This window comes from Microcaecilia unicolor, chromosome 8 (genome assembly GCF_901765095.1).
Source record: "Microcaecilia unicolor chromosome 8, aMicUni1.1, whole genome shotgun sequence".
NCBI lineage: Eukaryota > Metazoa > Chordata > Amphibia > Gymnophiona > Siphonopidae > Microcaecilia > Microcaecilia unicolor.
In genome coordinates, this window is record NC_044038.1 from 127,763,812 (window position 1) to 127,790,095 (window position 26,284).

The window sequence follows — 26,284 nt, forward strand, 5'->3', positions numbered from 1 at the left end:
ACTGTAAACTCTGACCCACACATCTCTGTGTCAGCAAGTAACAGCTTTGCAGCTTGTGGAAAATTCCAGCAGAAGCTCAACACCAAGGACATGCTGTGGGCAAAGCAGGCCCCCTTATCTCCTTGAGAGGCTGGCTCCAGCAAGGCGGGTGAGAAACAGAAAATGCATACCAAAATGTAACAACTTGAAGGTCAAGAACAATGGACTGTTCTTGCCAGGCAGTGAGCTGAGGAAGATCCAGTTTGGTTCCTGCAGCCACCAGACCAAGAGGCACGGAGGAGAGCGGGAACAACAAAAAAGGAGTTAGTAAGAAGCCTTGGAAGAAGGTGGAGGTGAAAAGAAGACCAGTGAGACCTAATAAGGTCCACCAACTGATGAACTGTGTATCTGGAGGAAAGTATCGTGGTTCAGCTGTACCTGCCCTGCGTGACCTGTGACCTCCTTATCTGCTGCAGAGTTCCCTTCCAGCTGCGACTGAGACTCGCTGTGAATCCAGCTTGAGTCTGTGAGGTGTCCCGTGTCAGCTCCCGAGAGAAACGACCCTGAGGTCTAAGCCTGGTGAGAAACACGGTGATTCATTTCCTACTAGTCGGGGGGCTAGTTAGTGGTATTTACCTGAGCAGAAGGCTGGTGCTGTCGTACTTGTGATTAGGAGAAGCTGCTAATAACTGTACTACCTCGTAATATAGTGTGACTGATCAGTGGTGTAATTTTACCTGGTAACCAATAAGAATTAGTGTTTAGTAGTGTGACGTATGAGTGTAATTTTTATCAGCCAGTAATTTTGTAATCAGCCAAAGCTTGCAGAGTTCTATTTTGTATACCTTAGCTCTATTTTCTTACCTGACATACTATAATAAATCTAATATATATATCTCAGCCTACAGTCTCAGCTACAGTTCTTTCTAACGGAAGTATTTGGCTAGGTTCCAAGGTTCCCACCCCTAGACCTAATTCAGGATTATTTGCTTGCAGATAGTTCTGCTTAGGGGAACCTGGACACAGGTAATTTATTATCTGTGATTTATCCTACAGATAATGGGGGCTCGTCCGGGATCTCATAAAGTTGAGAAAGTATTCCGGTTTGTGTGTCTTCAGTGAGAGAGAACTGACAGGCTGGGGATATTTGCCTTCTGTAATTTTTCGTACTGCTTCACTGATTCCTTGCTTTCTGCGTCACTGAACTGTGCTGTTAAAGTATTTCTTAGAGAACTACGAAGAGGGAGGATCTGGTAGCTGAACAGTAAAGCTGCTAGTTAAGATTTACGGCTTAGAGATAGCAGCGAGACATTATTGCAGTCAGCTCAGCCAGCCACGATGACGTCACACACTACTTCGCTCACTAAACTAGAGTTGAATGTTTTTGAGATTCTTATTAACGCTGCCCAAAGCAAATCACAGAAGAGCTACTCCATTGAGTCATTGCTCTCCCTATTTAGAAAAGAATCTGGTGATAGCCAAGCAGCATACACCTCAGTTTTGACCAATATTGTGCAAGGCAAAGCTAAGCTTACTCTAACAGATCTAGCAGAATTAGTTTGCACCCTGCTAGCTATCAAAGAAAATGCTATGAATAACTGTTCCTCGCTACAGGTAGCCCTGCAGCGATCGCAGGAAACAGTGACTGCTCTGACCATAGAAAAAGCTGAATTGCAGCGTTCGTGGGCAGACAGACTGGCTCAGGCGACTGCTGTAGGAGATAGGGAGTCGAGCAGTACCCAAGGTCAGCTAACATGTGTTAATTGCCCAGTACTGAGAGATAAATGTGCAGCTCTAGAAGATCTGAAATCCCAGTGTGAAAAACAAGTCTGTTCCCTACAGTATGAGCTAAGGCAGAAAGATGCTGTTTTGGGGTCTAAAACACAGCAGCTAGCTGACGTTGAAGAGACTCTTGATTTAAGGTGTCAAGAAGTTGTTAGATTACAATCGTTCCAGCAAGAAGTGAGAGATAGATCTGAGGGTGCTATGTCTGCTCTGCGACGAGAGTTGCAGCAAGAACAGGAGAGGTGCAGCTTTGCTCAAGAGGCATGGTACAGTGCCAAAGAGGAGCGGAATGAAATGTGGGAAGAGAATAAATCTCTCTCGCAGCTGTTGGACCAGGCAATACAAGAGAAAGATTCTTGCGTGCAGACATTAAAGCGATGCCAAGAAGATTTAGATGCTGTGCCTAGGGAAGTGCGAAATATATGTGATGACCCTGAGTCACTGCCCATAGATGGTGATGGGGGGGGAGAGACTGGGGATGTGGATAGGCCCTCTAGCCTTGCACGGGAACCTAACAGTGTTTATGTAAGTTCCAGAAATCCCTCCACAGCTCCTCCCCGGTACAGTTCCCTAACCCCTGAAGCCTTCGACAGTATGCCGGAGCACAGACTCCGCCCTGTCCGGTCACAGGGTACTGTACCACCCAGTGACGGCTACAGTACAGCTGCATCTGGGCCACGCCCAGGAAGGTCACAGTACATTGCACCCGATGAGAACACTGGTACAATTACACATATGCTCCGCCCACGAAGGCCACAGCTCTCTGTCCTGCCTGACGGAGACGCTGGTGCCCTTGGGCCTGGGTCCCGCCCAGGAAGGTCGCAGCTTACTGCATCTGATGAGGGCCCTGCTACAAGTGCACAGAGGTTCCTCCCAGGAAGGTCACAGTCCTCTGCCCCGCATGATGATGTCACCAGTACCAGTGGGCCTGTGCTCCTCCCAGGAAGGTCACAGTCCTCTGACCCACCTGCTGACATCAGCAGCATACCCACACCACTGTTCTCTTCTCCTGCTGGTGAGCAGCGGTATTACACCCAAACACCCAAAGTTACTCCTTTATCTAGAGATCAGCACAACCAAACAATGAGAACACTTCGCTCTATGATTGTACCTTTTAAAGAGTCTTCAGGGGTAACCATACACGCTCACCTGGATAGCGTGTGTGACCTTTTTGAAGAATTACAGGTTCATGCCGAATCAGATAAAAGAGCTCTACTGAAGTGGACGTTTGCGGCTGAGTGCCAAACATATTTAAAAGCTATTTTAGCCGAGCATAATGACCTATCCACAGTGGAACAGGCCCTGAAGAAGCGGTATGGACAGTTCGCGGATCCCACAGAGGCCAAAAGGGCAGCATATAATATGTGCTGTGGCCCGAATGAGAGTCCACATGAATGGGCCTATCGCCTGAAGGAGGTATTTTACGAAGGGGGGGGCGGATCCAGATACCAAAGACCTTGAATTTGGAGATTTTAGGACCCTTTTCGTGAAAGGCCTGCCCAACCACGTGAAAGTGTCTTTAGCAGGTTACAAGAAAGAACCTTTCGCCGTTCTGTTGAAGCGGGCAGAGGAGGTTTTTGATATGTGTCGCACAACACCCGTGGGGGCGACACCCAGACCCGCATCAAAGAACCGCAGCCCGGGGGCCCAACCCAGTGTTTGTGCTGTTACATCCACACTTTCTCTGGAAAACAAGGTGGTAAACCCACCTTCCCAGTCCCGTGGCGGCAGTAACCAACCACACCAGCCGAGGGACACAGCGCCTCCTACTGCTCACGAGGATCAACCCCATTTTCGGAGGAGGCGTCATAATCAGAGACAGTGGGCTCAGGAGAAGATCAGGAACTTGCAGGCACAGCTTGATCAAACGATAGCTAAGCATCAGAGTCCCGATCCTGAGGAGAAGATTAGGGCCCTAGAAGGCCAAATAAAAGCACTGCAGGCTAAACAGCAGGGTTCTAATACTGGAGCCTCACAATATCCCTCATCTTCTCATAAGAGAGGAAACCCTTACCCAGGGAACAAGGACCAGGTCCCCGGTCCAACAACTCAGACTGGGCCTAGTGTCAAGTCCGTTGAAATCTCGGAACACCCGGAGTCTGCAGAAGTAGAAACAGCATGACTAGGCTTGGCTTCGGCGTCACCTGCCAACATGCCCACTGTTCATGTTGATGCTCTATCATCTGTCAGTGAGGAGCCCTCGTTGCCCAAGGCTAATGCCCAGCCCGCGGACCAGGAAAGGCCTCTGATATGCGATTCTATTAAGGAAACCAGGTACTTGATGGGTAAACTTACTCCTAAAGGTTCCAGATATACCATGGATGTGTTGATTCATCAGATCTTTTCCTGTCCGGGTCTCCTGGATACAGCCTCAGAGGTGACCTTAATTACCCAAGGCCTGTTTCACAAACTAGAGGAATCCCTAAAGGGGGGTGGGGAGACGCTGCATGTCACCCCATGCAAATTCTCCCTGGAGGCTTATGGCAAACAGAGCATTGGGACTGTAGGTCAGGTGTGGCTTTCCTTACAGCTCGGTGAGATGAGTATCAAACACCCTGCCATAATTACTACCTGTGCGGGCGAAGAATTCTTAATTGGAATTGATCTTCTGAAGAGATTGCGGGTTGATTTAGATTTTCACCATAAGGTTATTTGGGCCCAAGTCACTGAGCCCCTTCCATATGGGAAAGTCCAGCAGATGAGCAGAGTCAGCGGCTCCAGCTCCGTGGGACTTCGGGATACCCCAGGTCGAATTAAGTTCCATAACTCAGCTGACCCGTTCACCTGGGAGCTCCAGTTGCGTGGTGGACCAGGGGGGGACGAACAGAGTGGTGACGTCATCCGCGTCCAGACAGATCGGATAGCTGATATGGTTCTAAATGATGACAACCTGGAGATTATTCTGAATGCCTCGCCTACGGCGGAGAACTCCCCTGATGAAGCTACTGACATGCCGCAAGAGACCCTCGCTTCCATTCCCAGTCCTGATCCTTCTCATCCTCGTAGGTTGACCGACATCCAACAGAGGGGTGATGCTTACACTGTGCCTGTCCAGATAACTGACATCCAAATACTTCAGTCCACGTTGCTGCTGCAAAGCGACGTCTCCTTCATCAGTGACACCTTGTTTTACCGTCTTCGCAAGTCTGTGCCACTTCCCTTCAGTAAGTGTTCTTCCATTTCGGTAGAGGTACCTGGACTAGGTACCAGGCCACTAGTGGGAAAATGCAGTCTTCCTTTGACGGTGGGACAGAAGTCGTTCACCCATCACTTCTCTGTTGTCAAAGGCCTACAACAGCCCTTATGTCTGGGCTCCGATTGCCTTGTGCGACTGGGAGTTTACGTGGACTTGGTGAATCTTGTCCTGTGGAGCAGACTGGACGGCAACCCAGTGGAATCTGAGTCGACGCCTGTGAGCTTAAAGTCTGGGCAAACCATACCCCAGGTCTGTGAAGTAGTCTGTGACGAAGAGGTGACCATCCCGGCAAGAGTGAGGGACTTTTCCATCCAGCTCCGCCTTGCACAGGGACAGCGTCTGTTGGATAAAGTGGTGTTCTTCAACCCTCACTCTTACTTTCGTGACCTAGGGTTGTCCACCGGTGTTCTGCCATGTTTGGAGGTTACAGATGCACCTTTTCACGTGTTGGTCACCAATCCGCATTCAGAGGAAGTTGTGGTGTCTAAAGGAGACCCTTTTGGATTTTTGGTGGGAGAGTCTTTTCCTGATGTCGAGGTAAGTTTGCCTATTATTGGCAGGTTGCCCTCCATTTGGAACGCCTGCCGGGGGGGGAGACAACTGAATGTCTGTTTACCTCTCCCAGAGGCCTCATATCTGTGGAGTTCATCTGGCCATATGATGCAACGGATTCACAGGTGCAGTTGGAAGACGAATTCTTGATTTTGTCCAGAAGGATGCCTTTACCCCAGAAGTCCAGACTGGTGAATTCTGTTGAAACTTCATCTTTGCAAGAGGAGATAGAGGAGCAAGTGGAAATTCCATCCAACCAGCCTTGCTCAGAGTTTGATACTATGGTGAAAGAGCAAGTTGAACAGGCTGATGCGTGTACTACTGACACAGAGAAGTTGCAGTTGACTGAGTTGCTGTACAAATACAAGGAACTTTTTGCTGTTGACTCATATGACTGTGGCCGTACAGACCTGCATGTCACCAGAGTGCCTACAGATCCTAATAGTAAGCCTGTCTTTGTGCGCCAGTACAAGATCCCATTAGCTTCCTACGAATCCGTGCAAGAGATTCTCAACACTTTGGAGGCCAGGGGCATCATTAGGCAATGCAACAGCACATACAACTCCCCTCTGTGGCCTATCCTGAAGAAGAACAACAGCTGGAGAATTGCACTGGACTACCGTCAGCTGAATAAGCGAGTGCCGTTGTCCAGGTGGCCGATGGCTCCGCTGGATCAGAGTCTTGCTACAATTAAAGGGGCTAAGTATTTCACAAGCTTAGACTTGGCATCAGGATTTTGGACCGTACCTGTACATCCACATGATCAGTATAAACTGGCCTTCACCTTTGGGAAGAAACAGTATACGTGGAACAGAACTCCCTTTGGTTTTCTCATTCACCTGCTGAGTTCAACATCTTCCTCCATAAGGCACTTCCAGATGCTGAAGCTCGAGGAACTGTGGTCTACGTGGATGACATTCTGATCAAGAGCCCTACCTTTCAGGATCATGTGGCAGAGATTGAGCATGTTTTCAGACAGTTGACAGATGCTGGAGCTAAACTAACACTACCCAAAGGACAATGGTGCAGGAAATCGCTGAATTACCTAGGGTATGAAATTTCTGCAGAGGGTCTGAGACCTCAGAAGAAGCGAGTACAGGCCTTACAACAGCTGAAACAACCTACCAATCTCACAGAACTTCGTTCCTTCCTGGGAATATGTAACTACTCCAGACAGTTCATAGAGGAGTATGCAGAGATCACCAGACCCTTGGTCAAGTTATTGAAGAAAGATGTGCTCTGGTCTTGGGGTCCAGAGCAGGAATCTGCTATGCAGGAGCTGAAGAATCAGCTTAGCTGCTTTCCATGCCTTGCGTACCCTGAGGGGGGTCGTGAGTTCTACGTTGACCTGGGTTACTCCAAGCACACCATGAGTGCGGTCTTGTATCAGAAATATGATTCCGACAAGCGGGTCGTGGCCTATGCTAGCAAAGGCCTATCTGATGTGGAAAAGAAGTATTCAGACTGTGAGAAATCCTTGTGGACCACGGTATGGGCTCTGCAACATTTCAGGAGTTACATCCAAGGAGAGAAGCTAATCGTGGAAACGTGTCATCAGATTGTTAGTTTCCTGGGGAGTGACCGAATCAAATCCGGTCAGGTGTCCAACAGCAGGATAGTATCCTGGACATTGGCTCTCCAAGGATGGCCTTTAGAGGTAAGGTATGCTCAGAAACATCGCAATGTAGTAGCCCAAGGTATGGCGGACCTGCATGACTGTGCAGGCCATGATTCCCTTGCAGGTACTTCTGAAACAGATGTTCCCCCACAGGAGAAAGAACCTCATCTACATCATCTGTATGATGAAAAGATCTGTGAGACCATGCCTAAGGTCTATGTGGATGGTTGTGCCTACCGCCGTGATACAGACCATGAGTTGGTCGCAGGTGTGGGAGTGGTATGGAATCCAGCCATTCCTGAAGAGACTTTGAAGCACAGCTTGGGTTCCCAGACAAACCAGTATGCTGAGATAGTTGCAGCCTTGGTGGCGGTACAGTCTGCAGTTCAGAGAGGACTTAGGGAACTAGTCATATGCACTGATTCAGATTATGTGAGACAGAACTTTGTCTCTCATCTGCCCATTTGGAAGCAGAACAACATGCTAAATTCTAAAGGAAAATCAGTACATCATGGAAATTTGATTCTGGCTCTGGATCAACTGGTATGAGACCATGACATGACCATCTATTGGAAGAAGGTCAAGGGTCATGCAAAAGTTGATAGTCCTGACAAGATAGGGAATGATCTGGCAGACCTACTCGCGAAGGAAGGTGCGCTCACCGGAGAACTATGGCGGTTCTCAGAACCGGATGCATTGGCAGTTCAGGCTGTCACCAGACGGCAAACTAAACAGCTTTATGAGACTCCAGTGTTCCAGTGGAGCAGTGGAGTCCCATCCTTTGACCTTGTCACGGCTCAGAAATCAGATCCGCTGGTTGGAAGATTTTATGAGTACATCCAGAATCCACAAGAACATCCATTGACAGAAGAGGAGTGTCAAACGGAAGAACTGAGGATACTCTATACATCTAGAGAGAAGTTTGAGATCCGCCAGGACCTGCTTATTCGGACGAGTAAGCATGGCATTGAGCAATGGGTTGTGCCTCAGACGTATCGTGGCATCATGTTGCAACATGCTCATGATGAACCATGTGCAGGACATAGAGGAGAAAGCATCACCTATGAGACCTTGAAGCAAGTGGCTTATTGGCCCCATATGCGTCAGGATGTGAAGCTGTATACTCGAGGTTGTCTGACCTGTTGTCGTTTCCAGCCATCTTCACCATCCCATCGGGCACCCCTCAGGAAGAAGGGTATTGTTATGCCCTGGTCAGATATCCAGATTGATTGGGTTGGACCGGTGGTGCGATCCACCCAAGGCAACAAGTACATGCTTACTGTCACCTGCATGTTCACCAAGTGGGTGGAGTGCCTTCCTGCACCCAATTGCACTGCTGAGACTACGGCTACCTTACTACTGAATCATGTGTTCAGCCGGTGGGGCTTGCCAATGCGAGTGGATTCAGACCAAGGATCTCAGTTTACTGCCGAAGTGATCCAACACATGTGGAAGATGCTAGGAGTGAAGAGTAAACTACACATTGCCTACCGACCGCAGTCCTCAGGACAAGTGGAAAGAGCTAATCGTACCATCATTACCATTCTGAAGAAGTATGTGTCATCTTCAGGTAAGGATTGGGACATGAAGTTACCATTGGTCCTCATGGCCATCCGTGCCACACCTCATCGGTCTACAGGAGTGTCACCTTTTGAGATGACAGGTAGGGAAATGATATTACCAATTCATTTGCTTTACAGGACTAATGATGTGAACTTGTCCAGTGCTACTTCCTCTCATGAGTACGTCACCCATTTGCGTCAGCATTTGCAAAGTGCCTTTGCCTTTGCCCAAAAGAACTTGGAAAGTAGTGCTAGAGGTAGAAAAGCCTACTATGATCAAGGGACTACCTCCAAAGAATACCAAATTGGCGACAAGGTATTCTATTTCAATTTTGGCAGAAACAAGGTAAAAGAGAAGAAATTTCTGCCCAGTTGGCATGGTCCTTTCCCTATAGTGGAAAAAGCTTCACCTGTGGCTTACCAAATTCGCCTCAGAAAAAATTCTCAAGGTGAAGATAACCTTAAGTGGGTCCACATCAATCAGCTGAGACCATGTCATCCCAGTCATTTGGTTCCAGATACATGCATTGTTGAAATGACCCAAACTAACCATGAAGCAGAATAGCTTCGTTTTCTTTTGTTTTTCAGATACAGAGGAAAAAAAAAAAAAACCTTGAAGATTCGGTGCAGTTGCCAAGCAGATTGATCCTGTTTCCGTTCCTGATGTCGTTCTTCAAGATGTTCCTGACGCTCTGCTTCCTAATCCATTGGTGGTTTTCAACATTCCTTCCCTTTGTCCCTCATGATTTCCATTGTTTAGTCATGACTGTTGGATTTTCTTTTCCCAAGAATCATTCTTCTTGTTGGGGGGGAATTTGTTTGGTTTTATTTTTATTTTAACCAATCCAGTGTTCCTGAAAGTGAAGTTTTGGATGTGTTTATTTGTTTTTGGGACATTTCATTGACTTTCTTTTTGAACTGTGTCCAATGCTTATGTTTGAAGACTTTCTTCATCAGCACCATTACGTGGACCATTTTGTTCCTGTTTGATGTCTTCTTGATGTGAGAAGTGTCCATTTACACCTCATCATTCATCATGGTCCACCCTATTGACTTTGGTTTGGACATTATGTCGTTTTACAGTCTAAAGACTCTCATACCATTGACTTTGTTAGACTGTGTGGAGGTCAACAATGAGTAACTCTCCACTATACAACATCTTAGTTTACATTTTCATATTCTGTACTAATTTGCTGATGCTTTTGCTATGCATTTTATTGTACTGATGGTTAAATGTTGATTATAATTTCATGTGTTAAGACATAGCTGCTAACACCCTAAGAGTGTTCTAGTATTAGTAGTTTGCTGTATTAGTATTTTGAAACTACGTTTGAACATTGCATATGATTGTATGAAGTATTTGCTTCTAGTTATCATTGATAGTGTGTTAGTATTGAGTTAATGACATTTACTGTTTTTATGTCCTCAGTCTTGACCATGAGTCTGACTTAACCAGTCTAGCTGTATTACTAGTTAGATTGGAGAAGGCTTTTACTCCTTTGTAGTAAATTCCATCTCCAAGGGGGGAATATGTAGGAGTATTTCCCTGTGTGTCTCACCTTGCGGGCCTTGGCCTGTATAATCCTATGACAGCAAATGGAGACTGTAAACTCTGACCCACACATCTCTGTGTCAGCAAGTAACAGCTTTGCAGCTTGTGGAAAATTCCAGCAGAAGCTCAACACCAAGGACATGCTGTGGGCAAAGCAGGCCCCCTTATCTCCCTGAGAGGCTGGCTCCAGCAAGGCGGGTGAGAAACAGAAAATGCATACCAAAATGTAACAACTTGAAGGTCAAGAACAATGGACTGTTCTTGCCAGGCAGTGAGCTGAGGAAGATCCAGTTTGGTTCCTGCAGCCACCAGACCAAGAGGCACGGAGGAGAGCGGGAACAACAAAAAAGGAGTTAGTAAGAAGCCTTGGAAGAAGGTGGAGGTGAAAAGAAGACCAGTGAGACCTAATAAGGTCCACCAACTGATGAACTGTGTATCTGGAGGAAAGTATCGTGGTTCAGCTGTACCTGCCCTGCGTGACCTGTGACCTCCTTATCTGCTGCAGAGTTCCCTTCCAGCTGCGACTGAGACTCGCTGTGAATCCAGCTTGAGTCTGTGAGGTGTCCCGTGTCAGCTCCCGAGAGAAACGACCCTGAGGTCTAAGCCTGGTGAGAAACACGGTGATTCATTTCCTACTAGTCGGGGGCTAGTTAGTGGTATTTACCTGAGCAGAAGGCTGGTGCTGTCGTACTTGTGATTAGGAGAAGCTGCTAATAACTGTACTACCTCGTAATATAGTGTGACTGATCAGTGGTGTAATTTTACCTGGTAACCAATAAGAATTAGTGTTTAGTAGTGTGACGTATGAGTGTAATTTTTATCAGCCAGTAATTTTGTAATCAGCCAAAGCTTGCAGAGTTCTATTTTGTATACCTTAGCTCTATTTTCTTACCTGACATACTATAATAAATCTAATATATATATCTCAGCCTACAGTCTCAGCTACAGTTCTTTCTAACGGAAGTATTTGGCTAGGTTCCAAGGTTCCCACCCCTAGACCTAATTCAGGATTATTTGCTTGCAGATAGTTCTGCTTAGGGGAACCTGGACACAGGTAATTTATTATCTGTGATTTATCCTACAGGTGCTGAGCCCCCCAAATCCCCACTCCCCACAACTATACACCACTACCATAGCCCTAAGGGATGAAGGGGCACCTACATGAGGGTACAGTGGGTTTCGGGTGGGTTTTGGAGGGCTCCCATTTCCACCACAAGTGTGTGTAACAGGTAGGGGGGGGGATGGGTCTGGGTCCGCCTGCCTGAAGTCCACTGCCCCCACTAAAAATGCTCCAGGGATCTGTATACTGCTGCGATGGACCTGAGTATGACATTTGAGGCTGGCATAGAGGCTGGCAAAAAAAGTTTTTAAAGTTGTTTTTTTGAGGGTGGGAGGGGGGTTAGTGACCACTGGGGGAGTCAGGGGAGGTGATCCCCGATTCCCTCCGGTAGTCATCTGGTCAGTTTGGGCACTTTTTTGGGACTTGGACCTGAAAAAAAAGGGACCAAATAAAGTGGACCAAATTCTCGCCAGGGACACCCTTCTTTTTTCCATTATCGGGCGAAGCCGGCCATCTCAAAGCACGCCCCCATCCTGCCCCGTCCCGCCTTCGCTACCCTACCGAAATGCCCCCTTGAAGTTTGGCCAGCTCCGCAACGGAAAGCAGTTGGCGCCGGCCAAAATCAGCTTTCGATTATACCAATTTGGCTGGCTTGTGTCAGAAGATGGCCAGCGATCTCCTTCGAAAATAAGCTGGATAGTGTCACAAATGTCCAGGTTTTTTATGTTGGGTTGGTGGGGTATGCTCTTCTGAACATTTCCGTCTTTAGTGCTTTCCTGAAGTTTAAATGGTCGAAAGTAGTTTTTACTACTTTTGGCAACGCGTTCCATATTTGTGCGCTTAGGTAGGAAAAGCTGGATGCATAGGTGGATTTGTACTTGAGTCCCTTGTTACTTGGATAGTTGAGGTTTAGGTATGATCGTGTGGATTTTGTAGTGTTTCTGGTTGGCAGGTCGATGAGGTCTGTCATGTATCCCGGTTCTTCGCCGTAGAGTATTTTATGAACAGTCGTGCAGATTTTGAAAGTGATACGTTCTTTGATTGGTAGCCAATGCAGTTTTTCTCGGAGTGGTTTGGCACTATCAAAACACGGTTTTCCAAATATTAACCTGGCTGCTGTGTTTTGGGCGGTCTGAAGTTTCTTTATGATTTGGTCTTTGCATCCTGCATAGATTCCATTACAGTAGTCTACATGGCTTAGTACCATTGACTGTAACAGGTTCCAGAATAGTTCCCTCTGAAAGAATGGTTTCAGCCGTTGCGGAGAAAATTTTCTTTACGGTGGATTTCGCTTGGGTCTCTAGTGATAGCTTACGGTCTATTATTATTCCGAAAATTTTCATGCTGTCTGAGATAGGGAGGGTGTATCCTGGGATGTTAATGTTTGTGGGTTTGTATGTATTGTATTGGGATGATATGATGAGACAGTGTGTTTTTTCTGTGTTGAGTTTGAGTTGGAATGCATTTGCCCATGAATTCATAATGATTAAGCTGAGCTTGATTTCGTTGGTGTTTTCTGTTAGGTCATGTTTGTAGGGGATGTATAAGGTAACATCATCAATGGGTTAAGGCCTTGGGTGGATAAGGTCTTGGCTAGTGGGGTCATCATGAGGTTGACTAGGATTGGTGATAGTGGTGATCCTTGTGGTACTCCACATTCTGGTTTCCACGGTGATGGTATTTTGTTTTTGATTTCACTTGATATGCTCTTGTGGTTAGAAAACCCTTGATCCAGCTGAGAGTATTCCCAGTGCTTCCGAAATAGTCTAGGATTCTTAGCAGTATGTTATGGTTAACCATGTCGAACGCACTTGACATGTCAAATTGGAGGAGAAGAATGCTCTTGCCTACTGCTATTTCCTGCTTGAACATGGTTAGGAGAGTGAGTAGTACTGTTTCAGTGCTGTGTAGGGGTCGAAATCCTGATTGTGACTCGTGTAATATATCGAATTTGTTTATGTAGTCATTGAGTTGTCTGGTTACCATTCCTTCCATTAGTTTGACTATTAATGGGATAGATGCTACTGGGTGGTAATTTGTAATGTCGTTTGTCTTTTTCTTGGTGTCTTTCGGTATTGGGGTGAGAAGGATGTTGCCTTTTTCTTCAGGGTATTTGCCCTTTTTGAGCATGAAGTTTATATGGGAAGTGAGATCTGTTAAGAAACGTTGAGAGGCGGATTGTAGTAGGTAGTTGGGGCAGGTGTCCAGTTGACAGTGGCTGTTGGAATATTTTTTGATTGTTTGAGTAACTGTGTTGGTGCTGAGGGGGGTGAAGTTTGACCATATTCGGTCAGCAGGGTATTCGCCAGGGGTTGGGTCTAGACCATTTATGAAGTTTTCTATGACCGTGTTGTTCTGAGGTAGAGTTTTGCGTAGGTTTACGATTTTTTCATTGAAATATTTGGCAAGGTTTTCAGCAGATGGGGTGTCGGTATTAGTTGAGGTGACTGGCGTGGTGTCTAGTAGTTTGTTCATGAGGTTGTATATTTTCTTCGTGTTTTTGTAGTCCGGTCCCATTTTAGTTTTATAGTACGATCTTTTGGTCTGTCTTATTGCGTATTTGTATTTTCTTTGTAGTTGTTTCCATGCATAGAGGGTGTGCATCTTTTATTTTTTTCCACACGTGTTCCAGTTTCCTGGATTGTGTTTTAGTTTTTTCAGTTCTTCCCAGTGCCAGGGGAAAGGTGTTAGGTATCTCATGACATTGATAAAAAGACACTGGATTTGACTAGTGTCGTTGAAGTAATAATACAAAGAACAACAGTGACATTTGCTTTGGAAATAGACTGTAACCTTGTATTGCATTTATTCTTCAAGTATATGCAAAAGCATTTTTTGGGATCTTTAATTCATATATTTCCTGACTTGTCAAGGGCTATGCAGAAAAGGAGACAAGAGTTCTTGGCTATAAAAGCTTTTGCCCTTGGAGCTAGCTTTCTTTCGAAATTTCCTTGCATTTCTACTGTTCTTTTTGAGGGTAAATCTTACATATTCTTTAACCCCAAACAGCTCTTAGATTTTTTGTTGTATAGAGAAGGTGTGACAACTCTGAATATAACTCTGCAGGTGTAAGCATTGTTTTTGTCGGCTGTTGGACATCCCTGCATCTGTCTTTGCTATTGGTTAACAGATTTTTCCTTCTTTACAGTTTGCATTTGTAGCCTACCTCTTTTTATTGTGGCCAAAATAGCAGATCCTTATTTCCTTTTATTCTCTTTATTTCCTAGGCATGGTTGGTGTTTTCTCTATTCACTTCTAAAGATGTGATTGCATTATTTGAAAATTATAAATAAAGAATTAAAAAAAAATTGATGAAGGAACCTAAATAGGATCATCAGGACATATATGTAAGAATTCAAAAGCACCTGCAACACTCCATCCTGTAAAATATTTGAATATAGGGATTCCATATCCGTGGCAATCAAAAAGGAAGACAAAATCTCCAAAAATGCATTGAATCTTGAACAAAAGAGGGGGCCAGTGTAGAACAGTTGAAGAAACCCATCTACAAAAACAGGTAATGCTTCAAAAAGTGAAAGTGTCCACCATTATTGGCCACCCTTGCAGAGAAATCAAAGACTTATGAGTTTTGGGTAAAACGTAAAAAACTGAAACATAATAAGTACATAAGTATTGCCACACTGGGACAGACCAAAGGTCCATCAAGCCCAGCTTCATGTTTCCAACAGTGGCCAATCCAGGTCACAAATACCTGGCAAGATCCCAAAAAAGTTCAATACAATTTATGCTGCTTATCCCAGAAATAAGCAGTGGATTTTCCCCAAGTCATTTTAATAATGGTCTATGGATTTTTCCTTTAGGAGGCCATCCAAACCTTTTTTAAACCTCGCTAAGCCTTTACCACATTCTCTGGTAACGAATTCCAGAGTTTAATTACACACTGAGTGAAGAAAAAGTTTTAATTTACTACTTTGTAGCTTCATCACATGCCCCCTAGTCCTAGTATTTTTGGAAAGAGTAAACAAACGATTCACGTCTACCCGTTCCACTCCACTCATTATTTTTAATACCTCTATCATATCTCCCCTCAGCCGGAATTATACAGGTTCACATATGCAAGTACAAATTTATACAATGAAAGTGGAGCCATATAAGATTTTGTACCTCAGGCCAATAGTGAATGCTAATCCATCACTGTATGAAGAACTAAATGTGTGAATTAGAAGAAATGCTATTATTTCCAGTGAGTGCTGCAAATATATTAGGAGAAATACTTACAACCAAAATAAAGCCGCTTGTGGGTAAAGCGTGTACATTTTCCACTATTTTCATTGACATTTTTAATCAATACATTCTAGAAATAGGACAGCAGAAGAAAAGGAAGAACAGTTTCCATCAGCAATAAAAAAAATAAATATCACCAGAAGTACATAATAGAAAGGAAATCGTTTCCTGTAGTTCACATTAAAAGGGGGGAGTCAGAGTCACAAAGAAACATACTCCTAAATAAAGCACAGACGTAATATAAGATAAAAACAGCATTGCTATATCTTCACTAAATCCTTTCATCTAAAACTATTCCTAAAATCTTAAAACTGAGATCATCATAGCAGAGTTTTATCATGAAGAAATGATTCCAACTGACAAGGATGAAAAATGCACTTACAGAAGAAATGGAAGAAAAAAATATTGGTTTTATAGCTAACAATCTTGACTTAATCTGAAGAAACAGCTTTTACCTTATCTGAGTCATCTAGACATATCATCTTTTCCACTGATGAGGGTAATTTTTTAAAATGTAAATATTGTGAGGGGTTGGGAAAGAGACCCAGTCCGGTAGTGCCAAAACCAGTGGCATAGCCAGACCTAACATTTTGGTTGGGCCCAGAGCTAATATGGGTGGGCACTGTGTATATAGGTATGAGTAGTGTTTCTTGCTACAAAATAATGCATTAGAATGCACTTGATGATGGATTTCTAAGTAGTATGCCCAGCATCAACATATGGAAAAACCACATCTTAATCTTGACCAGGCATAAGTCTACTATAATGGCAAACATCTCAACACACATGACAGGATCCTACAGTATAATTTCAGAAATGATATCCTTCAAACTTTGCTTCCCTACCCCCCCCCCCCCCCCCCCCACCACATCCTTTAGCCCGGCATCAGCCCTTTTCATCTGTACCCTACCCCCCCACCCATAGCCCAGCATCAGCCCTTCCCTTCCCCATCATCCATCCCATAGCTATGCATCAGCCCCCGCTAACCCCCCCCCCCCCAATAGTCTGGCATCTCCCCCGCCACCCTGAAGCACACCAGCATTAAATATAAAACCTTTTTTTTAATGTCCTGGGCACTGCAGAGGCCACCCCCACCCGGCAACCTGCCTACATTAAATATGTTTTTTTTTAAATTTTAAACCTGGGCACTGCAGACACCAACATCACACACACAAAATTTTATTTTACAAAATGTACATTTCACAAAGCAGGCACATCTCAATCTTTAAAAAAAATATTAAATAAAAATTTTTTTTTTTCTTTTCTACCTTTGTTGTCTGAGCACTTTATTTTTCTGATTGGGCTGGTCCCACTTTCTTCCACTTTCCATGTGTCAGTCTTCTAAATTCTTTTCCATTTCTTCTCTTTCCTCTTGTCGTCTTCCTTTCCCATTCAATCACCAAGTCCCACTCATTTTCTGATCTGTTCCCCTTTCCCCCAAACCCCTAGCCACATCCATCTTCTGCTTCTTCTCCCTCCCCCCACCCACACCTTCTAGTCTCATCCATCTTCTGCTCCCTCTCTCTCCTCCACATAGTTCCATTCATCTTCTGCTCCCTCTCCCTTCCCTCACACCCCCTAGTCCCAACCATCTTCTGCTCTTTTTCCATCTCTCTTACTCTCCCCCAGTGGTTTCATTTTTTTAACCCTTTGCCGGCTGGTCTCGCCCCTGTCTCTCTCATTCTCCTTCCAGCAACCCCCCCACCCCGCCACCGCCACAACACTGGAGTCTTCCAGTTCTTTCTCTCCCTCCAGCCCCGTGCTGCCCAGTATCATCCCCTCCCCCTAGTCTTCCAATCCCTCGAGTCGCTGGCAGCTTCATCGAGAAAGCAGTACAAACTCTGCTCTGTCCCTGCCTGGAAGCCCTTCTCTCTCCTACAACTTCCCGCCTACACGGGAACAGGAAGTTGAAGGAGAAAGAAAGGCTTCTCGGGGCAGGTCTAAAGCAGCGTGTGTACTGCTTTCTCGCTGACTCTATCGGCGGATAGGGGGATTGGAAGGCTCGGGGGGGGGGGGAGCAATACCTGGTGTCGCGATGCTGGAAGGAGAGAAAGAAAGAAGAATGCATTTTGGAGAGCTGCTCTTTCCTCTCGGCTGCGGGGCTGGCTGTGCACTGATTGGAGGAGCAGGGAAAATTGGGTAGGCCTAAGCTGAGATTGGGTGGGCCGGGACAGGAGAGAAGTTTTCCGTTTGCACGTAATGAATCTCACTCTCCAATTTCTTCTAGAGGAAAGGTGCGTCCTCTAGTGGCCAAGGTGCCAGTAAGACTACTAGATAAGGGAAGGAACTAACATTCCCAGAAACCATCAGTACACATACAGGACTCCCAGGAAATAGAGGGAGGGGTGAATGATTGGGAAATGAGTTCAGATCAAAGGAATGAGCAGCAGCTGGGAGAATCCTGGGTGGAGGAAGCCATGGAATGGAATAAAGAGGAAGTAGGGAAAGGAGGAGGGAGAGTGCATGGAGGTCTCAGGTTTAGCCTGGACTCCGGTTGAAAAGGTAAAGGGCTTTGTGGCCTCAGTTTTACCCAGACTGTTGAAGGCTGGAGAGGAGAAAATGGTAAACTGGGGAAGGAACTTGTGGGGGAAGCTAACCAATTAACTATCTGAAGACAGAAGATAGTGCTTATGAAGGTTATGCTATCATTGAGAACAAGGAGGGATTCAATGTGGTTTTTTTTGCCTTTTTAGATTTAAGACCGAACTATGTTAAAGAGGTGAATGCTGGAAACTGGGACTGTAACTTTCTTTGTTGATTATGAAACTAAACCAAGACTAAGGCTGTATTAAGGAGAAGGTAAAACAGCCCACTAAATAAACCTTTACTTTAAAAGACGGTGAGTGTGCTGAGATTTTGTCTGACCCTGCTGCTGGGCCATAGAAGGTCAGAACCACAGCAAGGTGGCGAGAGCCAGGATGCTTTCCCCCCCTCCCTTCACCGGCAGGAGAGGTGGTTTGGATTCAGTATCCCTTGATGAGACAGCCAAGCTAAGCAGGGTTTGCCCTGGCTCCCAGGTGGAAGGAGGACCTGGTTACAAATATTTATTAACTTTTATAATATACAACAGCCAAGTTAATTCTTGGTTCAACCATGGCAACAAATAACAGTGAGATCTGCAATTATTTCAGATCAACAGATAGAATCCCAACCTTTAAGCACTAATATTTTCCCCCCTGCCCTGTCCCTCCAGAGCCCTCCCTCTTCCCCCTCCCCCTTTCCTCCCCCCTCCTCTCAGCTAACCAGAACATACTTCAAAACCCAGTTGACCATGATTCCTTTGATCAACAGGTTGTTGCCCCTTCCCCCACCCCCACCCCCCTAATCTTGGAATGGCTGGCTCCACTCCTTCCCCTCCCAGTCAAATGATCAGTTAATTTCTCCATTTCTTCTAAAACACTAGGGGTCTGATATTCAAAGCAATTTAAATGGTCAGGTGAGGTCCCAGGTCATTTAAATCATACGTCTGGGGCTAACTGGGTATATTCAGTGGCACTTAACCAGATAGTGCCACTGAATATTTCCTCTAACCATCCATGCCAAAACCAGTTAGTTTGTGGGCGGTCTGGGGGCGAAGTTTGGGTAGTGCGGTAACCTAGCTGGTTAGCAGAGATTTTCAGTCTGCTAACTGATGGGTCCTTTTACAAAGGCGCACTAGCGTTTTTAGCACAAGCTAAAATATGAACGTGCTAAATGTTAGAGTCGCCCATATATTTCTATGGGCATCGCTAGTGTTTAGCGCACGCTAATGATTAGCACACTCTAAAACCACTAGCGCACCTTTGTTAAAGGACTCCTGAGTGAGAGAGTGCATAAAGTTAGGACAGAAAAAAAGACTGTAAAGTTAACCGGGCACAGGTCTGAATATCAGCCGGTGCCAGTCAACTTCCGGGTCCTCACCCAATGTTGTGCTATCCCCCTCCCTCCTTGGCAACCCCCCGGAATATCCAAGTATCTTTAGAATTTGATATATTTATTTATTTATTCATGGATCGATATACTGCTTTAACTGACAGATCAAAGCGGTTTACAAACAAAAGATAAAGCAAAGCAAAGAACTACAATATTCAATAGGAAAATAAAACATACATACAAGAACACTGAACAATTAAAATAGCATCTGGTAAAAATTAACATTCATACATACTCTCTCCTAAAATACCAGTGCCCAAGAGAGTTGCCTCACTCACTAGAGTATGCCTGCTGGAACAACCACGTCTTTCAAAACGCTTTAAATTTCTTCAGATTAAGTTCACCACATAGACAAAGGCATGGAGTCCCACAAATGTGGGCCAATAAAGAAAAAAGCACTGTAACACGTAATTTCCATTTGAGATAAATGAGGCTCTGGAAAGACCATACGGTGGTCATTAATGGCGCGCAGAACACGTAACAAGGAATACGGAATGGTCAGTGAAGAAAGATACATAGGTGTACCCTGACGGAAAGCTTTGAAAGCCAGTAACAATGTTTTGAATTGAATACGATAAAAGACTGGCAACCAATGATGATCTTTCAAGGCAGGTGCAACATGGTCGAATTTCTGTAAATGACAAAGATGATGTATAACAGTATTTTGTAATGTCTGTAATCTTTTGAGTATTGAATTGGAAATACCCAAATAAATGATGTTGCAGTAATCCTAAAAAGAGAGAGAATTATAAAGTAAAAATTATTATGATCAAAGAAAGGACGGACTGATCTCAGCTGATGTAAAAGAAAAAACTGAGATTCACATAGTGCAGAAACTTCAGGCTCAAAAGATTAGAATCAAGAAGTACTCCTAAGTAGCAAAAACTGGTTACTGGAGAAATCAGAGTATTAGATAGCAAGAGTGGGGCAGTTGGAATTGAATCAGAGGGCCTTGTGGGCAGTTTTCAAAATCTAAGGTTAAAAGAAGTGAAAGGAACTCCAATTCTGGATAGGACAGAAGAAAGTGTTACAAGCCTACATCCAATAATGTTCAGCCCAACCCCCAGCCCATAGTCAACGGGCAGTTGTGGTCCCAACATTTTCCTATGTGTCATGATAAAATCAGATTCTGAAGGCATCTTGGAATAGAAATGATTTTAGTTGTTTCTTAAAATTTTGCAATGATTTCTCGAGATGATGTGATAATGGAATAGTGTTCCAAAGAGAGCATCCAGTAACACTGAATATCGTACACCATACGGTGTCTAATATCCAATAATACAAAATGACAGAACAACTAATTGGGTCAGTGATGCTTATATTAATGATCTTGAAGGAACATAAGGAATTAGTAGGCTAGATAAGTAAACTGGAATACTTCTATGATGTACTTGTGAACTAAGGATAAGTTATTCTGTGATTATTGGGGAGCCAGTGTTCTGCTCGAAACAACGAGATTACATGAACAAATTTATTAGATTTTGTTAATAGTTTCATGGCCATATTTTGGACTATCTGTAGTCATTTAGGGGCCCTTTTACTAAGACGCGCTGAAAAATGGTCTGTGCAGGTGCGTGTTTTGGATGCATACAGGTCCTTTTTTCAGCGTGCCTGCAGAAAAGGCCTTTTTTGTGGTAAAAAATGGACGTGTGGAAAAATTAAAACCAATGCATGTCAATTTTCAACACGAGACCTTACCGACTTAGCGGTAAGGTCTCATGTGTTAATCGGACGGTAATCATCAGCACGTGTACACTGCGGATTACAGCCGGGTAAGTGGCACGCGGTAGAAAATGCACATCAAAAATGGAATTACCGCCTGAGGCACGCGGTAACCAGGCGGTAGTTCCAATTTGCCACATGTTATACGCACATGGGCTCCTATGCACCTTAGTAAAAGGGCCCCTTAATGTATGATGTCCATATGCCATTATAAAGTGCATTACAGTAATCAAGATGGCTGATTATTCAGGAATGCATTTAAACATGAAGGGCTGATGTAGAGAATAGAGTTTTTACTGAATTTATGCTTAACTTGTAGAAACTGCATTGAACCAGATTAGAAATCTGTGTACGAAGGTTCACGTTTTGGCCCAGTACCCTTAGGATTTTCATGGTTGGCCTGGACCTCCCTCCCTACTTCCCTCCTTCTCCCACCTGGAAAAATGACAAGATCCCATCCCTCTCTGTCACCCCCACCTGGAAGCACAGCAAGACCCCCTTCCCTCTCACCCCTGAATGCCAAGACCCCCCCCTTTTGATGCCCACTCCTCCTACCAACTCCCCAGAACACTTCTCCTCTGGATCTCCCTGCCTCAATCACCCCCACCCCTCCAGAAATGCAAGCCCCTCCCTCCCAATGTTATCAGGCTTACCTGCCCATTTGCCTGGTGGTCCAGTGGCGAAATAAGGAGAAATGATGCCCACTCACTCCTGCCCATTGTTGGGAGTCTGCCTCAATGGGCAGGAGTAAGTGGACATCGCTCCTGTCTATTTCCTCACTGGACCACCAAGAAAACAGACAGGTAAGCCTGATAACATTGAAGGGGAGGGACTTGCATTTCCAGAGGTGTTGGGGTGGCAGTGGGGGGAGGCATTGGTTTCAAGGGGGGGGGGGTCTTCTGTTGCTTCTGGGAGGTGGGTAGGAGTGGGGAGTGGGCATCAGAAGGGGGCCCATATACTTATGTGGGCCTGCATAAGCTCTGGTGGCTAGCACATGTCAAATTAGCTCCAGATATTCAATGCTGGGTGGCAGGACACTGCCCGGCATTGAATATCTGGGGCTAATTCTGACCACAGCAGCCACATTAAAAAACTCGCTGACCACCACAAGCTGAATATTGACCCGTGACCAGTAAGTCTGTTTCCAATCCTGCACCATTAGGTCATCTATATCCTTCCAATGAGCTGCAATCCTACACCAAGCCACAGACAACCCCAATTGATGAATTATTATTATTACTAGTAAAAAAGGCCCGTTTCTGACACAAATGAAACGGGCATTAGCAAGGTTTTCCTCGGAGTATGTATGTTTGAGAGAGTGTGTATGAGAGTGACTGTGCGAGTGTGTGTGTGTGACAGAGAGAGAGTGAGACTAGGTGCGAGTGTGTCTGTGAGAATGTGTGTGTGTGATTCTCCTCTCTCCCCTGCCCCCCCTCCAGCCACCCAGCGATTCTCCTCTCTCCCCTACCCCCCCCCCCCAGCCACCCAGCGATTGTCCTCGCTCCCCTGATTACCTCCGTCGAAGCGGTCACGTTATTGAAAGCCCTGCCCGTCTCCAGCCTTCCCTTTGAGTTCGTTCCCTCAGAGTCCCGCCGTCTGACATCATTTCCTCTTTCTGCGAGGGCGGGACTCTGAAGGAACGAACTCGAAGGGACGGCTGGAGATGGGCAGGGCTTTCAATGATATGACCACTTTGACGGAGGTAATCAGGGGAGCGAGGAGAATTGCTGGGTGGCTGGAGGGGGAGGGCAGGGGAGAGAGGAGAATCGCTGGGTGGCTCGGGAGAGACCTATGAATTGACGCATGTGCAGAACAGCCTCTGATACGTCCCCATGCTGGTGACAATGCGTTCCTTTGCCTAGCAACTCTGCAGCGTTCCCTTCCCTCTCACTGTTCCACCCTCGACGTCATCACGTTTTGACGCGAGGGCGGGACAGAGAGAGATGATTACAGAGTTACGAACCCTTCACTGCAGTCTGCCACGGAGTCAGCTTCAGAACGTTGGAGGTGCAAATTATTATAGTAGATTATTATTTGTTACATTTGTATTCCACATTTTCCCACCTGTTGCAGGCTCAATGTGGTTTACATATAACCATTAACAGTGTTAGCCGATTACAGTTTGAACAAATACATAGCATGAATGAATACAAAATGATATTGTGGTATAATGAGGTATATGTATGGTATGAAACAGTTCGGGGAATTTAGAGAGGGAAAAGGGGAAGAAGAGTCAGGTAATGTCCGTTGCAGTCTTTGGTTATGTTGTGTCGCAAGTGACCGGTATTTTTATGTTGGGTCATGAATGCATGTCTCCCATTTTAGTCTTTTCTCTCCCAGTCTTCAACCAAAGAGACAGGCCTGGTGAGTCTTATGACCCCGCCCCCCCCCCCACACACACACACACATACACATCTACATCAAGGTTATAAGTTGTATCCAGAAACTCTAGACCTTGGGACAGTTCCACCTTGTTGTTTCTAGCATCTGTCTGAAGACAACAGATAGATCTTGTTCAAACATTCTGGAGTTAAATACCATGTAGTAATAACTTTATATACATTTCCCCTCACTACGATACATGGGAATACCTTTGCACTTTCCTGAAATAACCAACCCTTTATCCTCTCAAACATCTTAGGATCCCTGCCCTGCATGAAAGCAGGCTCATGATAGATTGCTGTCCTAGTGGAGACTTCAAGTTCATCTCTCCAATGCTTTTTCACCTCCTCCCCACCTTTCCGCCTAGGATTAATGGATTGTGCAGTTTAGAAATGTTTCAAATAAATAAATAAATAAATGGTTGGTAAAGGGATTCCTAATGCTGTCCCCTAGTGCAATATAGTCAGACCTCCACGACAGATGTGTAAGAGGGCATACTGCACTAATTGTTTCTTCTATTTCAATTGCAATTTTATAAGATCCAGGCTCTCAATCTAACAAATACTTTAATTGAGCTGCTGGGTATTACCAGTGAAGATTTGGGACTGCCACTCCCCATATTCTCTTCTACTCTAGGTTTTGCCTCCCCACTCATATTGAAAAAGATCTGTTTCCATAATTTTCAGGACTCGCGCCCCAATGCTCTAAACTCCAGCGCTGTTCTGAATTGCACCATAAAAGTACCGCCAAGAACAGCACAGAAGAACAACGCCCTAATGCTCAATGCTGAGATGCAAATAAAGGCGCTCTCATAGCGTTGAGCATTAGGGAGTTCGGCGGGAGGATTGTGCTTGGTGCATGCGCAGAAGAGTTCCGCGGTAAGATGCTCAGCTCCTGTGCGCATGCGCCTGGTAAAATCCAAACATGAAGCACATATTGGCGTCTGTTTTCTGTGGACTAAATATATGCGCTTTTAATTCTTTTGAACTTGGACGCTTATATTTAGACGCAGGAAAGACGCCAATGTGCGCTTTCGCTTGGGTCTGCTGTTTCTCATGACCAGCGCTTAAGGGCTTGCAGGGGCTTCCTTCTGCTTCCAAAAGCAATCAAAACTGGCAGATTTTGCAGAGACATGCGAGAATCATGAGAAATCCCTAATACCCTAATGCCTGCTCCAACCTCGTGTTATTTTTTGCAGTGGTAAGGCAGTTTTGTTTTGGGCACTCTTTTCTGAGCATTGGTTACATTTGCATGCTACTTGTGTTCTTTGTCTGCGTGCTTGTTTGTTCCCGTGTTCTGGGTCTCTGAACATTCTGCACAGGTAAATGTGGTGCTAGTGGCATCTTGCGCCTGCTTTTACTTATGAGCATTGGGTAGGGTTACCATACACCCAGTTTTACCTCACTTTGCCTTTTCCCCATTATACTTCTAGGACATTAATTGTTTGACCCCTGACATGCTGTGTTTTTATGTAGATTGTTGTAAGCCACATTGGGCCTGCCCATGGGTGGGAAATTGTGGGATATAAATGCTGTAAATAAATAAATATGTCCTATTTTTTTAGAACATGACCAGGCAACCGGGTGGATTTTGCCAGCCTGACTATTCCTCCCGTCCTTTACCTTAGTGTGGTGCCCTGGTGGTCTAGTGAACTCTTCGGGGCAGGAAAGAGCCCCCTTTGCCAGGAAAAAAAAATCTCTGCAAGAATATAACATGTGCTAGTGTGTCCCTATAACCAGCACCTCCAAACGACACACTGATTTCAATTTATAACAAATTACTACTCTACCTATGAAAAATTATTCCATTATTATGCTTCCTCTGCACAAGCTGGCATGTTTGAAGATATAAGTGAGATTAAATAAAAATGCTACGAACAGTAATGCGTGTATGCAGAATGACAGTTGCGTGGGGAAGAGGAAATGCAGACTAACTTAAGTGGCTTCAACTTTTTGATGTCCTGCTGTCTCCTGTTCTCAATCACACCTCCTTGGGCTGAGCAGGTGAAGGCTGAGACCTACATGGGGTTTTGGAGAGAGTTGTGGAGCAGCATTGTTGAAGGGGAGCAAGAAGAATGGGAGAAAGGCGAAGGATCTGCTTCAGGCTGAAGAAAAGGACTGGCAGCAAATGCAAGAACTTTGCATGATGGTATGGAGGCAGGGAAGCTGCCTGAGAGTGCATGCACTTCTGTATGTTTCTGTGTCATATAAATAGAGCCTTCCATTGAAAATGTGGGCTGCGCTTCCCTTTGAAAATCCTCCCTTTGAAAGCAGGGGTGTAGCCAGACCTCGAGGTGGGAGGGGGCCAGAGCCCAAAGTGGGGCGGCACATTTTGGTCCGCTGTCCCATCGCCCTGCCGCTCCCCACCCACTGCCGCTGCTGCACATACCTTGGCTGGTGGGGGTCCCCAACCCCCACCAGCTGAAGCCTTTGTCTAGCGCTGGTCTCTGGTGCCACCACATTACCTGCCCTGCTCTTTCTTCCCCTCACGTCCAGAATCCTCGTTTTAATGAAATTGAGCACGCGCGCCAATTCAGGTTACAAGTACCTGGCAAGATCCTAACACAGTACAATACTTTTTATGCTGTTTATCCTAGAAATAAGCAGTAGATTTTCCCCAAGTCCATTTTAATAATGGTATATGGACTTTTCCTTTAGGAAGCCATCCAAACCTTTTTAAACCCTGCTAAGCTAACTGCTTTTACCACATTCTCTGGCAA